The 15,347-nt window shown below is 41.2% G+C and overlaps 1 pseudogene; it reads right to left on the bottom strand.

Annotated features, from left to right (window-relative positions):
• LOC126696472 (sugar carrier protein C-like) overlaps window positions 1-15,347 on the bottom strand; it is a 49,858-nt pseudogene that overhangs the window by 25,827 nt on the left and 8,684 nt on the right.

Here is a 15,347-nt window from a genome sequence, read left to right as displayed (position 1 = left end):
AGAAGTTGGTTTCATCAGGGATGTCTTCTACCTAGATTGGATAGCAAACATGGTAATGGTAAAAAAGAGCAATGACAAGTGGAGGATGTATGTTGATTTCATAGACCTGAACAAAGCCTACCCAAAGGATAGCTTCCCCTTACCAAGGATTGATCAACTAGTAGACTCAATTGCTGGACACAAGCTCTTAAATTTCATGGACACATTTTCTAGATACAACCAAATCTTTATGGAAGAAGAAGATCAAGAGAAGACTTTAATCGTCACCAGCCAAGGGTTGTACTACTATAAAGTTATGCCCTTTGGATTAAAGAACGCAAGAGACACATACCAAAGATTGGTGAACTGCATGTTCTCTCACGAATTTGGAAGGAATGTGGAAGTATATGTAGACGATATGCTGGTGAAAAGCAAGGACGAAGCCAACCACTTGGACAATCTGAAAGAAGCCTTTAGCACACTACGTAAGTACAATATTAAATTAAACCGTACAAAGTTTGTTTTTGCTTTTGCTTTAGGGAAATGCTTGGGATTCATGGTGTCCCAACGAGGCATAGAAGCAAATCTAGACAAAGTAAAGGCAATAATTGAGGTCAAATTACCAAAAACAATGAAGGAGGTTCAGAGTTTGATAGGAAAGGTTACAACTCTAAATAGATTCGTTTCCAAGGCAACAGACAAGTGCATGCCATTCTTCAAGGTCTTGAAAAAGGCCTTTTAGTGGACTGAAGAGTGTGAAGAAGCCCTTGCAAAATTAAAGGAGTACTTGATGAAGCCACCATTGTTAAGTCCCTCAATGATGGGAGATAAGTTGTACCTCTACTTAGCAGTGTCTAACACCGCAGTAAGTTTGGCATTGGTCAGAGAAGAAGAAAATGTCTAGAAGCCAGTCTACTATACCAGCTAAGCATTCCAAGGAGCAGAGGCAAATTACCCAAGGATGGAAAAGATAGCTTTCACATTGGTATTCACTTCCAAGAAACTAGATCCTTGCTTCCAAGAAACTCCGTCCTTACTTCCAAGCACACTCCATTGTCGTCATGACAGACCAACCAATAAGAAAGACGATGAACAAGATAGATGCAGCAGTACGACTCATTCAATGGGCAATTGAACTTGGCCAATTCAACATCAAATATCGGCCTCGAGCAGCAATCAAAGCCCAAATACTGGCAGACTTCATCATGGAATTCACTTACCCCTACAAGGAAGAAGAGCCCCTCATGGAAACATGGATGATCCAAACAGATGGGTCTAACATGTAGAAAGTAGGAGGGGCAGGAGTAGTGCTCATATCTCTAGAAGGAGAAATATTGAAGTATGTAGTTAGACTGCAATTCTCAGCAACGAATAATGAGGCAATGTATGAAGTATTGCTAACAGGATTAAGTCTAGCAAAATCTCTCAGAGTAAAGAATCTTATCGTCCAAGTTGATTCTTAGCTATTAATTGGACAGGCGAAGGGAGATAATGAAGCCAAAGAAGAGAGGATGCAAAAGTACCTGAAGATCATCCAACAACTCTCGTAGCACTTTGACAGCCTAGACTTTCTACAAATCCTTTGGGCCAAAAATGCAGAAGCTAACTTCTTAGTAAGATTGACCTCATTAAATGACTATAATGCACTCTCCGAACTATGTGTAGAGATAAGAGGGTAATCAAGTATAGAAGGTAAGCAGGTTCTAAAGATAAAAGAACAAGATGAGTGGATGACTCCCATCGTTCATTATTTGAAAGAAGGATGGCTCACAGAAGATAAAACGAAAGTAAAGAAGATACAAATCAAAGCAACCCGCTTCGTCATTATTGACGATGTATTGTACAGACGAGGTTATTCACTCCTATACTTAAGATGTGTTAACTCAGAAGAAGTGGATTATGAGCTCCACAAGATACATGAGGGAATTTGTGGAAAACATGCTGGAGCAAGTTCTTTAGCAAGAAAGGCAATCAAAGCAAGATATTACTGGCTGACTTTACAGAAGGACGCACATGACCTCGTCAGAGCATACGATAAGTGTCAACGCTTCACAAATGTTCAGATGCTGACACCCATATCCTTACCATGGCCTTTCGCCCAAAATGGGTAGAAGCAGAACTAGTAACAACGGTAACAGAGGCTAAAATCACCAGCTTTGTATGGAAGAACATCATCTGCAGGTTCGGAGTTCCACTTGTCATAATATCAGAAAATCGAAAGCAGTTCGACAATTCCAAGTTTTGAAAATTTTGCCAAGACTTAGGAATCAAGAACCACTACTCTTCTCCAAGACACCCTCAAGCCATCGGTTATACAAAAGTGACAAATAGAAGCTCGCTCAAAATTATCAAAACTCGGCTTGAGGGGGCATGTTTTAAAGAATACCAAATGTCCTTTGGGCATATAGGATGACCACAAGAGTTCCAATAGGAGAAACGCCATTTAGAGTGACATTTGGCACTGAAGCCGTCATACCAGTGGAAGTGGGACTGACGAGCCTCCGATTCAAAACTTATGAAGATCAGAAGAACCAACAAGAGCTTAACAACAACTTAGATCTAATTGATGAAGTCAAAGAGGAAGCCATGAAGCGAATAGCCAAACACAAGGAAGCAATGGCCAGATACTAAAACAGGAAAGTCAAGGTAAAAAGGTTCAACACAAGAGACCTCGTCCTCAGGAAGATATCACAGGCAACAAGGAACCCATCCCAAGGAAATCTGGGACCAACTTGGGAAGGCCCCTACGAAGTAATCCGTCACTCTAGAGAAGGCTCCTACTACCTAAAGTCTTTAGATGGCCAGGAACTACCTCGACCATGGAACATAGAACATTTGAAGAAGTACTACCAATAAGGAATCTTTGACATTTCAAGTTGCCCAATCTTCATTTCAGTATGTACGTCAATTATTACTTTCGTCATTCATAGATCAATAATACACAAAAGCATTATCCGTGCATATTTATCAATGATTATCCATAAGTGATTTATCAACAAAAACTTGTGCAACACTCAAGAGTTATTCTTGGGAGACGTCCCAAGGATCTTCATCATTAAAATTTCAAATCAAAAGTTGTTCATACACAGCTGACATCGTCATAGCCATCAAAGTTTTTAATACAAAACTATCAAAGTCGACTAAATCAAAAGTTGTTTAAACACAACTATTATGATCATCATTCAAACATGAATGAACAAAAAATGGTTAACCTAAAGATGCTCTAATAACATGACTTTAAGTCACACGTACAGCGTAACATCGTCATTCAAACATAACTCAATAAAAAAAACTATTCAAACATAACTAAATATAAAAAAAATTGTTCAAGAACAACTAACATCATCATTCAAACATGACTCAATAAAAAAGCTATTCAAACACAGCTAAACATAAATAAATAAAAAAAGTTATTCAAACACAACTAACATCGTCATTCAAACATGACTCAATAAAAAGGCTGTTCAAACACTACTAAACATAAAAAAGTTGTTCAAACACAACTAACATTGTCATTCAAACATGACTCAATAAAAAAGCTGTTCAAACATAGCTAAACATAAAAAAGTTGTTCAAACACAACTAATATCGTCATTCAAACATAACTCAGCTGTTCAAACACAGCTGAACGTAAAAAATTCATTACCATCGTCATCCAAACATGACTTAATGAAAGGTTGTCCAAACACAACTGAGCATTAAAAAGTTGTTTAACACAACTAAAGTATGAAGGTATACAAAAAACCTTCGTCATCTGAACACAACAAAGATTTACTCATAAAAAATTACATGTCAGCAGTTCATAAAAGGAGTTGTCAAAAAGAAAATTCATGCCCAAAACACATGGGCCCAAAGAAATTGTTCAGAAGAATTGCTCAAAACAACGAGCCCATAAAAGACATTGTTTTCATCTAACAAAAAAAAAGAAACTAGAAAGAAGAAAATAAATTACTATTCCTTAGGAGCTGACAAAGTCGGATCTGCAGGAGTTATGGTCGTGGCTTCTTTCATCACATCAGCTATAGTCATGACCTCTTCCGTCACATTTTCAGCTGTAGCCTCGGAAGGATGATCTGCCAGTAGTTCCTTCTCAACCTCACTTATGACAAGGCCAGAAAGGTCCAAATCTAGGTGATGCTTTACCATCCATTTTCTAAAGAGCTCAAAGCCTTCCACATAATACTCACACAACTCGTCTGAGTATGAGTTGGAGTCCTTGAACTCCTACACTGTCGCAAGCCCAGCTTTTTGCAACTTGAATTGCAGATCACCTATCTATTTATCTTTTAGCTTGGAAAAATATTTCTCCACCTGATGGCTCTTTTCCAGAGTCTCCATACACTCTTTATCATTCTCGGCTTTAAAAGCAAGGATAGCAACCTTATTCTTGAGTGCTTCATTCTCAACAGAAAGTGATTTGACCACAGGCTTGACAATAGCTACCCTCTTCTCAAAATCCAAGAGTTTCCTCAAGATGAATAGAGACTCCTCCAAGGACTATGAGGGAAAAAAAATGATTCTAGTCAAAACAAGTCGAAAGGAAAAAATCCTAGACCAAAAGTGATAACCCACATGAACAAAATATACCTACACAGGCTTCTGGATATGAGATGACATCACCTCACTAGACGAGGTAGGGGAGGAGAATGGGCAAAGGGAGGAGTCACTATAGGGTCGGCTTTAGAAGCATTGCCCACCTTCAAACGCTTCCTCGATAGGAGGCCATTGACGAGGCCACCTCTTGCCTTCTTTTCCTGAGCTTCAGCTAGCTTTTGTTTACTAAACCTAATCGTCATTCTTGAAAGGAAGGATAAACTATAAATAAAAATAAAATAAAAAAAGAAGAGAAGAAGGAACACTCACTCTTCTTTACAACTTCGAGGATTTTCCGAACCTTACTAGACAGTTTTAGACCCAAAAAGTGAAGGAACAGCAATTGGGGAGAAATGAGCTCGTCAAAATCTTTGACCGTCTCCAAGTATTCTTTCACCTTATCAACATAACTATGATATCTCTTCTTCAAACGATGGCGTTGAGGAACTGCAAAAAGCAAGTATGTCACATATCATCGTCATTCAAAAAGAATAAATAAAGAATAGAAAGAACAAACAAGAAGGACGCACCAGATATAGGAGTTCCCTAACTACGAAAAAATTTGGGCGCTATGTCCAGGCCCTTACCAAGGATGAACTCCCAACCACTTCCCAAAATAAAGAAGAAATTGGGTTTCCAATTGCGAAGGGGCGATGGAGAGTCAAGTATTAACCTAGAAGCTCTATCCCATGGCTTAAATTCCTAATAGCCATGGTTTTTGGACTTTCTCAGACGATAAAAATGGAGAAATTTGTCTTTCTTGCTGACATCCTTGTCATTGGCAGACATCCACACCACTATACAACAAATGCGGACCTGCCAAGAATTAGGCACTAACTATGTCGGGGCAAGGTGCAGATACACAAAAAGTTCCCTAACAAAGGGATGAATAGGAAGATGAAGACTGTTGGCGAAATTTCCTTCGTAGAAACATACTTCATCAGCATATGAGTGACATGCCCTATCCTCGTCAGTCAAAATCCTAATTCTAATCTCTAGCAAGCAAAGAAAATTCTCACGTGCATACCACCATCAGAAGTCATAAATGCTTGTCTGCTGGATCTAGACTCCACGGCATCTCGTAGCCGCCGTGGCTCACTGCTGTGTCCAGATGATTAAGCCCAAGCAATCCGTGCCTCTCCCTATCAGATCTATGCACATCAAGCCTTCGCCTGATGAAACCAACAAGACAGACGTGCTCCATGGCATATCGTGACCAAAACCTAGGAACCCGACCTCCAACGGCAGCCGCACGTGCCATCACTCACGGACAACGGCTCCTGGAACTCTCACACGTGCTGCCGAAGGTTCTTGACTCCCAGCTTAGATCTCAGCCACACGCGTTGTCAAGACGGCCTTGTCGTCCCCCAATCTACTTAGCTTGAGAATCTGGATATCATATGACGTCACACGCACCCACACGTACCACCTGGGTATCTGTCTTGCCACCATACGCCGTCACGCGCCAAAGAACTCATGCTGATGTCATCAAGTGATGTCATCATTCCACGTCAGCATGCCATGCATAACCTAGGCCACGTCAGCGAAACGTCATAGGATGACGTCAGTGGCTCTACTACCTAATCCGTGACCAACTCGGAAATGATCCGGACCATGTATCCGTTGACTTTGACCTTGGACAGTTGACTTTGACTTTCTGCATTGACCTTTGACCAAAAGTCAAAATTTTTGAAAATGCCTATTTTGCTTAGTTTTTCATGTAGATTCTGATTTTGGACTCCGTTTCTTCACTTGAAGCTCTGAAATTGGTCAATTGGCATATTATTCATTATGGTTTATTCAAAGGCATTCTTCAGTGCATCTTCAAGTGATCTTCTCATGCTTATCCAATCTCAAGCCTTCATTGAGCTTCCACCTTGAGTTTGAGGGAGGATGTTAGAGATATATATTAGACATATATTAGCCCAATGTAATAGGCCCAAGCCTAGTCCTACTTGTACTAGTAGTCTAGGGTTTAGTCGCCTATATATACTCATGTTAGGGTCTATTGTAACACAGGTTTTTGTACTACACTCTTATACAATAAAGATGTAGCCCTTAAGGGATTCCTCCATGGATGTAGGCCGTTAAGGCTAAACCACATAACCCTCGTATTCTCAGTGTTCCTATTTTATGCTTCCTTTTCCGCATCCACTCTAACATATACAACAAGTATAACAAATCGCGTTGTTAATAATTATATTTAATAGATGCTAGTAAATTGTTGGAAAAATGGAATGGCAGACATGATCAATTGAGACCTATACTTTCTATTCCGAATGTTTCTCCAAGGGTGCTTCACAGCTTTAGAGGCTTCACTTGCTGCCATAAGATCCAAGAACTCAGCCTCAATTTCCTTAACAGAAACACCACAAATTCGCTTGAGTATTGCTCGGGCTTTTTTCAGGTTCATTCTTCTCAAGCATTAAGTTTGGAGTGTTGGGGAGGAAAAATGATGAGAGCACAATGAAGAGGGCAAGAACAGCTGCACCACCTAGACTTACACGCCATCCATAGCCACCTTTGATCTTGGGTGTGAGGTAGTTAACAACATTGGCTATCAAAATACCTATTGTAATACACAGTTGGAAGATAATGTTAAGAGAACCTCAAAGTTTGTATAGAACCATCTCTGAGAGGTACAATGATACAGTCTACACAATTGAATAAATCAAAGTTATTTAGTGAGATATATATATATATATATATATATATAAGTTCAGTTTTAAAAGAAATAAAATAAGCTCTTGAGTAATTCTATCAATTAATATATAGAGTAAGTGCTAAAATTAAAAAGAATTTTTTTAAGTCATAAATTGATAATTTTAAGAATTATGTACTTCCCTTATAAATTTAGGATAAACTCATGTAACCCAAAGGCAACCCATGAATTAGGGTTAGGATTATTTTTCCAAGCTAGTGCCTTCATTATATTACTAAACAAAAATTTATTTATATTACTTTTTGGTAATAAAAACCAAATGATTAAAAATATAAATAAATTTTAAAAAATTGATATTAGATACCAATAACAAGAAAATAAATGGGAACAAGCAAAAAGTTTAATTGTTTTATTATCAAAAGAAAGATCATTATGAATTATTATTATTATTATTATTATTATTATTGTAGGGTCACAGTTTGAGGCCCAAGCCCAAAATGTGTGGTGTCTTAGTCCAATGAGCCCAATACAATGAATTTGTAGAGAATGAGTCAAAGAACTAGGTCCTAATAAGTTAGACAATGGCTAGTATTGAATTGCATGGCAATCAAACACAAATAAAGGATGCTGATATCAATAAACTTTCAGTCCGAGGAGGTTAAATCTGTATATAATGATCACTCTAGAATATTAGAATGATTTAGATTGCTATACTATTTTTTCTCTCTACTTTCTGATCCCCTTCTCATGGAGGGTCTCTCACATTATATGGCCCCTTTTGAGCCATCTTAATCCTACACTTGTTGATCATCTGAGTCCCTACTTAAGTGCCCATCCCATCAGACACCCCTTTCAGCCTTCTATGAGTTGTGGTAGCTAAGGCAGCACTGTTCAAAGGTCTTCTATATAAATGCAGCCAGAAAAGTAGTTGTAATGCATTTAATGCGGTGGTAGCATCTTTTCCTTAGATATTTTGTGTTTCCTTCTTTCTCGTATGTTTATGAGGCACATTCCTATCGCTAGAGCCTTTTGGAGGGTCCCTCTAATTGATAGAGTACACACCTGAGCTACATTCGTCGCATCTGAGGAGGTATTCCTCCTCGGATAATCTTCCTTTCATTCCCTACTTATGAGACATTAACTGGGGATCCCTTAACAACTATTTACCTCTCCTCAGACTTGTCAATTGTCTTAGGTGAAGACTAAAACCCAATATATGATTTTGGGCCCTTACCTCTACAATAGCCCTTCAAAATTCCGATTTTTCCTTCTTATCCGAGGAGGATAAGTGGGATTTTGATTTTTAAGGGATAAGACCCACTTATTCTTTGATTCTCACGTGTGGAAATGCGGTTTTACGCGCCTCATAATTATTACTGACACTTCGTAGCCCACGATGCGTCATTAATTACTCTAGGCGGCTTTATGTCCCCCGCATCCAACGGTGAGGTGCTAATCCAACGGTTGGCATTTTTCCCTAGAATTTTGAGCGGGAGTTTTCCCACTTACTTTCTCCCTCTATATAAAGCCTTGAGGGAAGCCATTTTTCTCTTTTCTTCAAAATCCTTCAAATACTCTAGAGAATTCCTGCATTTTGTCTCACAGAACACTCTAAATTACTGAGTCCCCATAGCTGTTTCTTTTAAGAAATCTTTGCAAATTTTCTTAACGGTTTTAGAGATTAGCATACGTGTTCCTGTAAATCTTTTATTTCTTCATATTCTTCCTTTTCTTCTCGGCCTTCTTCCTCAACCCTTTTCTTTTTGGAAGCCTTTCTCCGTGTCATTTTTGTTCACTTAGATAGGTAGGTTCAAGCATTTAGTAGACTCACCGGCCAATATGGAGCGTTTTAGGGCCAAATACCATATCCCCGAGGGGTGGTTTTGGAGTATTATCCCCCGGACTGAGTTCTTTTTGATTGGGACGTGGGTCAAGTCGTCATTCTCGTGATTGCTTTCATAGAGAGAGGAATGATGCTTCCCATGGGTAGGATAACCAGGGATTACCTACTTAATCACAGATTAACTCCCCACTAGTGCGCCCCCAACCTATTTAGGGTCTTGGGCTACATAGATGCTCTCAACGAGTAGATGGGTTTGGGGCTTACGTGGCACGACGTGGTTCACATATACGAGTGCCACAAGCTCACCAACACGGGGTACTATCTCAAGTCTCGGTCCGACGTTGTCAAAATGATATCATGCCTTCCCAAATCAAACAAAGGCATGAAGGACGACTTCCTTATTGTCTCCAGGGAGTGGAGTGACAGTCTTCATTGCCCAACTCGGGTAGGAGATCCAAGTGGGTTACCCTAGGAGTAGGTCTCTAAGCAAGGATTTTAGCTCTCTCATATGCTATATATTTTTCATAATCATGTTAATATTTCTCCTTCTTGAATAATAGTTTCTATTTTTCTAACCACAATTGCCTTCTCGGACATGGTTGTAGATAAAAACCATGTCACTCCAAGGCTTAGCCATGTCAACGTGCCGGGTCTTAACAAACTACTGAGGTCTGAGGTATTCATCAGTGAAGATGGACAGTTGCATGCTGGCCACCTGATCTTAGACTATGAACCCTTGTCCCGCATATTCCAAGATGCGGGCCAGGCAATAAAGGCCAGAGACTCTAGGCTTAACTGCATAGGCATGTCCAAGCCAGGATTCTTAGCTCGGAGAGATCTCCCACCCATTGAATTGCCTATTCAACACGCTCCTCTACAAGTAGCGGCTTTGGGAGAGGAGTCGGCCACTTCTCGTCATTCCTTTGATGCTGAGATTGACTAGTTTCATTTTGAGGAGGCAAAAGGGGCACCAGGAGAACCTGTAAAGCTCTCGGACTCCGAGCACGAGTCCGACAGATTTTCCAAAGCTCACCCTCCGAGTCTAGTCTTCACTCGAGTTAACTTCAGCTCAAAAATTAAAGAAGGGGGAATGGATTTGAAGCCAAGGTCAAGCTTGAGGGGGCTATTATCGAATAGGAACAAAGGGTCCACGTCGAAGGAAGTTCCTAAGACCTAAGTTCCTTCCAGTCTTCCTCTTCCTCCCTCCCTTCCGCCTACAGACCCCGGACTTAAGGCCATTCCAAACTTGAGTTAGAAAAGGCCAGTTGAGGACCTAGAAAAGGGCGAGGTGAAGCCTCAGAAGGGGTCCAAGCAGTAAAAGAGGGGCTAGGATCCCAAGGGAAAAAGGGCCAAGTTAGTTGAGAGCCAAGAGGAAGCTGACGTACGCTAAGGGCAGCACTTTTGGGCCCCTTGGCTAGAGGTGGAGGGTGCCCCTATTCCTTGGGACGCCACAATTTGGGAATCCCAAAAGGGGTACGCTTCCGTCTTAGCCGAGGCCTTAAATCAACCTTTACTTCTCCCTCGGGATATGGAGGGCCTTAGGCGTATTAGGCAACCCGACTTCTTCATGTCATTGAAGAGAGACCTGGCCATGGTAAGTCAGCCACTACTCTTCTGAGCTTGACGCTAGGATTTTCATTTATTCACATGCATGCGTTTGATCATTCTACTATTGTCATGCAGCTTACTCAATAGGTTTACGTGGCCAAAGAGTGGGTCAGGAACGCTCGGGACGACGTCAAAGCTGAGACCAACTCTCGCCTTGAAGTTGAGAAGACCCTTGGGGATCTTAAAGAAGAACACGCTCAATTGGCTGAGAAATTAAAGAAGGCGGATAAGGCTCACCAAAGTGCTGAGGCCGGACTAAAGACTACGGAGAGGCAAATAGAGGATCAACGCCAGAAATTGCATATCACTGAGATAAACCTGGCCACTGAGAAGCAATCCATTTTGGATCTTAAAGCAGAGCTATAGAAAGCCAAGGATGCAACTCGGATGGCCAGGGACGCCACCGAGGCTGCAGTGAAGGTAGCCTACGAGCGTGGGGTGATGGATACGGAGAAACAGCTAACGAAGGAGATAGCCGTAGTTTGTAGGGATTATTGCACCAAGTCATAGGGAGTGGCGATGGATCGGTCGAGAGTCCCTATAGACTCCCAACTAAGAAGGGCCGAAAACTTCTTCTTCCCAAAGTATATTCGGGAAATCCCTGAGTCGGACCTTCCTTCTAAGCAGCTCCTTCCTACCTAAGCCCCCATTCTTGATGTCGAAGTTCCTGAGGGGGTAGGAGTGGGTAAGGAAGCTTAACCTCCAATCAAAGATAAGCCTTCTGAGGACTCCCTCACAATTAGGGATGTGCTCTCCTAGGCTAAGGACGCGGAGTCTAAGCACAAAGCTGATGGTGTTCCTTCAAAGACTACTAATCCCGAGAAAGATCCTTCCAAGGATAAGGCCTAGAATTCTAGACGTAGGGTTTTCCTTTGTAGCTTTCCTTTTTTTAACTTTCCTTTCCCGTGGCTTCTGCCATTGCTTGTAGTGTAATTTCTTTCAAGTTAATGAATGAACTTTCCTTCTACTCCTCGGGTCTCTATTTTTATTGCTTTTATTTTTGTCGTTATTACAAATGAGCCTGAACTATTGTTGCTCCATTTCCAACAGTAATTCATTATTGGCATTTCAAGAAATCTAACTAAGCATCAACAAGATAGAGTTATTTTACATTTGTGATATGAATTAATTCTTACATAGTGAATGTTGAATATGAAGGGAGTAAGTAATATACCTTGTTATTCACGTTCTGTTTAACATTTATAAAGGTGTTTTTTGAGTGTCAAAAGCTGTTAATTTCCTCTTAGCTTGTGGTCTGAGGATCCATGCAGGATTTAGGTTCTGTTCAATACTTGAAAAGATGACAAAAGTAATTAATTTCCCCTAAGCCTGTGGTCCAAGGAGCCAAGCAGGACTTAGGTTTTGTTTAACACTTGAAAAGATGACAAGAGTAATTAATTTCCCCTAAGCCTGTGATATGAGGATCTATGCAGGACTTAGGTTCTATTTAACACTTAAGTAAATATCAAAAGTTATTAATTTCCCCTAAACTTATGGTCCGAGGATCCATGCGGGGCTTGAGTTCTATTTAACACTTGAGTAAAAGACAAAAGTTATTAATTTCCCCTAAGTCTGTAGTTCGAGAAGCCATGCAAGGCTTAAGTTCTGTTTAACACTTGAGTAAATGTCAAAAGTTATTAATTTCCCCTAAGCCTATGGTCCGAGGAGCCATGCGGGGTTTAGGTTCTGTTTAACACTTGAATAAATGTCAAAAGTTATTAATTTTCCCTAAGCTTGTCGTCCAAGGAGTCATGTGGGGCTTAGGTTCTGTTTAACACTTGAAAGGTTATTAATTTTCCTAAGCCTATGGTCCGAGGGGCCATGCAGGGCTTAAGTTCTGTTTAACACTTGAGTAAATTGAGAGACAAGAAGCACGAGGCCTTTATACAACAAAAGAACTTATTGAGAAAGGAAATTTTCATTAATAATAGTACATTTTCAAGTTGTTTACATTCCAAGGGTGTGATATTACATGCTCATCTAAATCTTCTAGAAAATATGCCTTAATACCAGCCACTGACGTGATGCGATATGGTCCTTCCTAATTTGGTCCTAGCTTTCCCTATGTTGGATTTTTTGCAGTGCCCAGAACTTTCCTCAACACTAAGTCCCCATGCACTAGTGGCCTCAGCTTTACTTTGGCATCATAACCTTGCTTGAATTTGTGTTGGTAGTACGCCAGTTGGACCATTGCCCTTTCCCTTCTTTCTTCAATAAGGTCTAAGCTTTTCTCTAGCAGCTCATTGTTGCTGCTCGGACAGAATGAGCTGGTTTTTAGTGTTGGAAAGCCCGTTTCTAGAGGAATAACAGTCTCAACCCCGTAAGTCATCGAAAAGGGGGTCTCTTTTGTTGACCTGCGGGGTGTAGTTCGATATGTCCACAGGACATATGGCAGTTCTTCCACCCATCTTCCCTTTGCATCATCTAATCTCTTTTTAAGTCCGTTCACTATAACCTTATTAATAGCCTCAGCTTGCCCATCCCCTTGGGGGTAGGCTGGGGTAGAATATCTATTCGTAATTCCCAATTCGCAATAGTATCCCTGAAGGCCTTACTATCGAATTGAAGACCATTGTCCGAGATGAGGGAGTGAGGGACCCCGAACCGGGTAACAACGTTTTTCCAGACGAACTTTTTGACGTCCACATCTCTGATGTTCATTAAAGGTTCAGCTTTAACCCATTTAGTAAAGTAGTCAGTACCAACGAGCAAATACCTTTTATTCCCTGTTGCCTTGGGAAAGGGCCCTACGATATCCAAGCCCCACTGAGCAAATGGCCAAGGGCTGGACAATGGATTAAGGATCCCTCATGTTTGATGTATGTTTGGCGCAAATCTCTGACACTGGTCACACTTCTTCACGTATTCATATGCTTCTTTCTGCATGTTTAGCCACCAGTAGCCTTGAGTGATGGCCCTATAAGATAAAGACCTACCTCCTATGTGGCTTCCACAAATCCCTTCGTGTAATTCCTCTAAGATTAATTCTGAGGCCTTAGGGTGTACGCAGAGCAAGTATGGTTTAGAAAAGGAACGTTTATATAGCTTCTTGTCCTCGGATAGCCAAAACCGAGAAGCTTTTCTCCGTATCTTGTTAGCCTTGGTCTTCTCTTCGGGCAAGATGTCTTCCTTCAAAAACAGTACTAGAGGGTCCATCCAGCTAGGTCCCACTCTGACATGGTGGACATGGATCACTTTTCTCTTCGTTACTAAAGGTTTGTATAAATCCCTTCGTGTAATTCCTCTAAGATTAATTCTGAGGCCTTAGGGTGTACGCAGAGCAAGTATGGTTTAGAAAAGGAACGTTTATATAGTTTCTTGTCCTCGGATAGCCAAAACTGAGAAGCTTTTCTCCGTATCTTGTTAGCCTTGGTCTTCTCTTCGGGCAAGATGTCTTCCTTCAAAAACAGTACTAGAGGGTCCATCCAGCTAGGTCCCACTCTGACATGGTGGACATGGATCACTTTTCTCTTCGTTACTAAAGGTTTGTATAAATCTTCCACAAGGATGACCCGGGGTAAACTTTGAGCCGAGGAGGTGGCAAGCGTGGCCAAGGAGTCAGCATGTGTGTTCCCACTTCTAGGGATATGCAGTAAGCTAAAAGAATCGAAACGTGATTGTAGGCGTTTAACTTGGTTTAAGTATTCTTGCATGCTTTTACCTCTTGCTTCTAAATCCACGTTTACTTGGCCAACGACTAGTTTTGAGTCCGAGAACATGTTTATTGCTTTTCCGCCTAGTTTTTGAACCATGGACATCCCCTCCAGTAGGGCTTCATATTTAGCCTCATTATTTGTGGCCGAGAAGCCCAGTCTTAGTGATTTTTCAATGGTAATCCTTTCAGGGGAAATTAGAACTAGCTCCACTCCGAAGCTCCTTTGGTTCGCTATGCCATCAACATATACTTTCCAACATGTGGGCCCCTGTAGAGAGATTGCGCCAACTGATTTTTCATCCATGACTTGCATCCCTGCTTCTTCTTCTAATGAGGGTTCGGCGAATTCAGCCACCAGATCTGTGAGGATTTGGCTCTTGATGGAGGTACGAGGCATGTACTTAATGTCAAAAGCCCCTAGAATCGTGCCCCACTTAGCAACTCTCCCTGTATAATCAGCACTTTGAAGTATGGACCTGAGTAGAAGCTAGGTTAGAACGGTAACTGTGTGTGCCTAAAAGTAATGGGGAAGCTTTCGTGTAGCTTGAACCACCGCTAGGATGGCCTTTTCTAGTGGTAAGTGGTGGATCTCAGCTTCATGCAATGATTTGCTCACAAAATAAACTGGTCGTTGAACGCTGTTGTCCACTTGTATTAGCACTAGGCTTACTGCATGAGGGGCCACAACAATGTAGGCGAACAAGACCTCATCGGCCTCAGGGCTGGACATGATTGGTGGTCGAGATAGATATTCTTTAAGCTGTTGGAAGGCCAAAGCACTTCCTCGGTCCACTCAAATCCCTTTCATTTATTCATCAAGAGGAAGAAGGGTCTGCACCTGTCTGCCGACCATGAAATAAAATGGTTTAAGGCAGTAATCATGCCGGTAAGCCTTTGGACCTCCTTAGGATTCTGAGGCGGCTGTAAGCTGTTGACAGTCTTCATTTGATTAGGACTGACCTCGATTCCCATATGGGTCACCATATAGCCCAAGAATTTTCCCGATC

Source organism: Quercus robur, chromosome 8 (genome assembly GCF_932294415.1).
Source record: "Quercus robur chromosome 8, dhQueRobu3.1, whole genome shotgun sequence".
NCBI classification, from domain to species: domain Eukaryota; kingdom Viridiplantae; phylum Streptophyta; class Magnoliopsida; order Fagales; family Fagaceae; genus Quercus; species Quercus robur.
The sequence above is the reverse complement of the archived record's forward strand: the minus strand, read 5'-3'. Positions and strand labels throughout refer to the sequence as shown.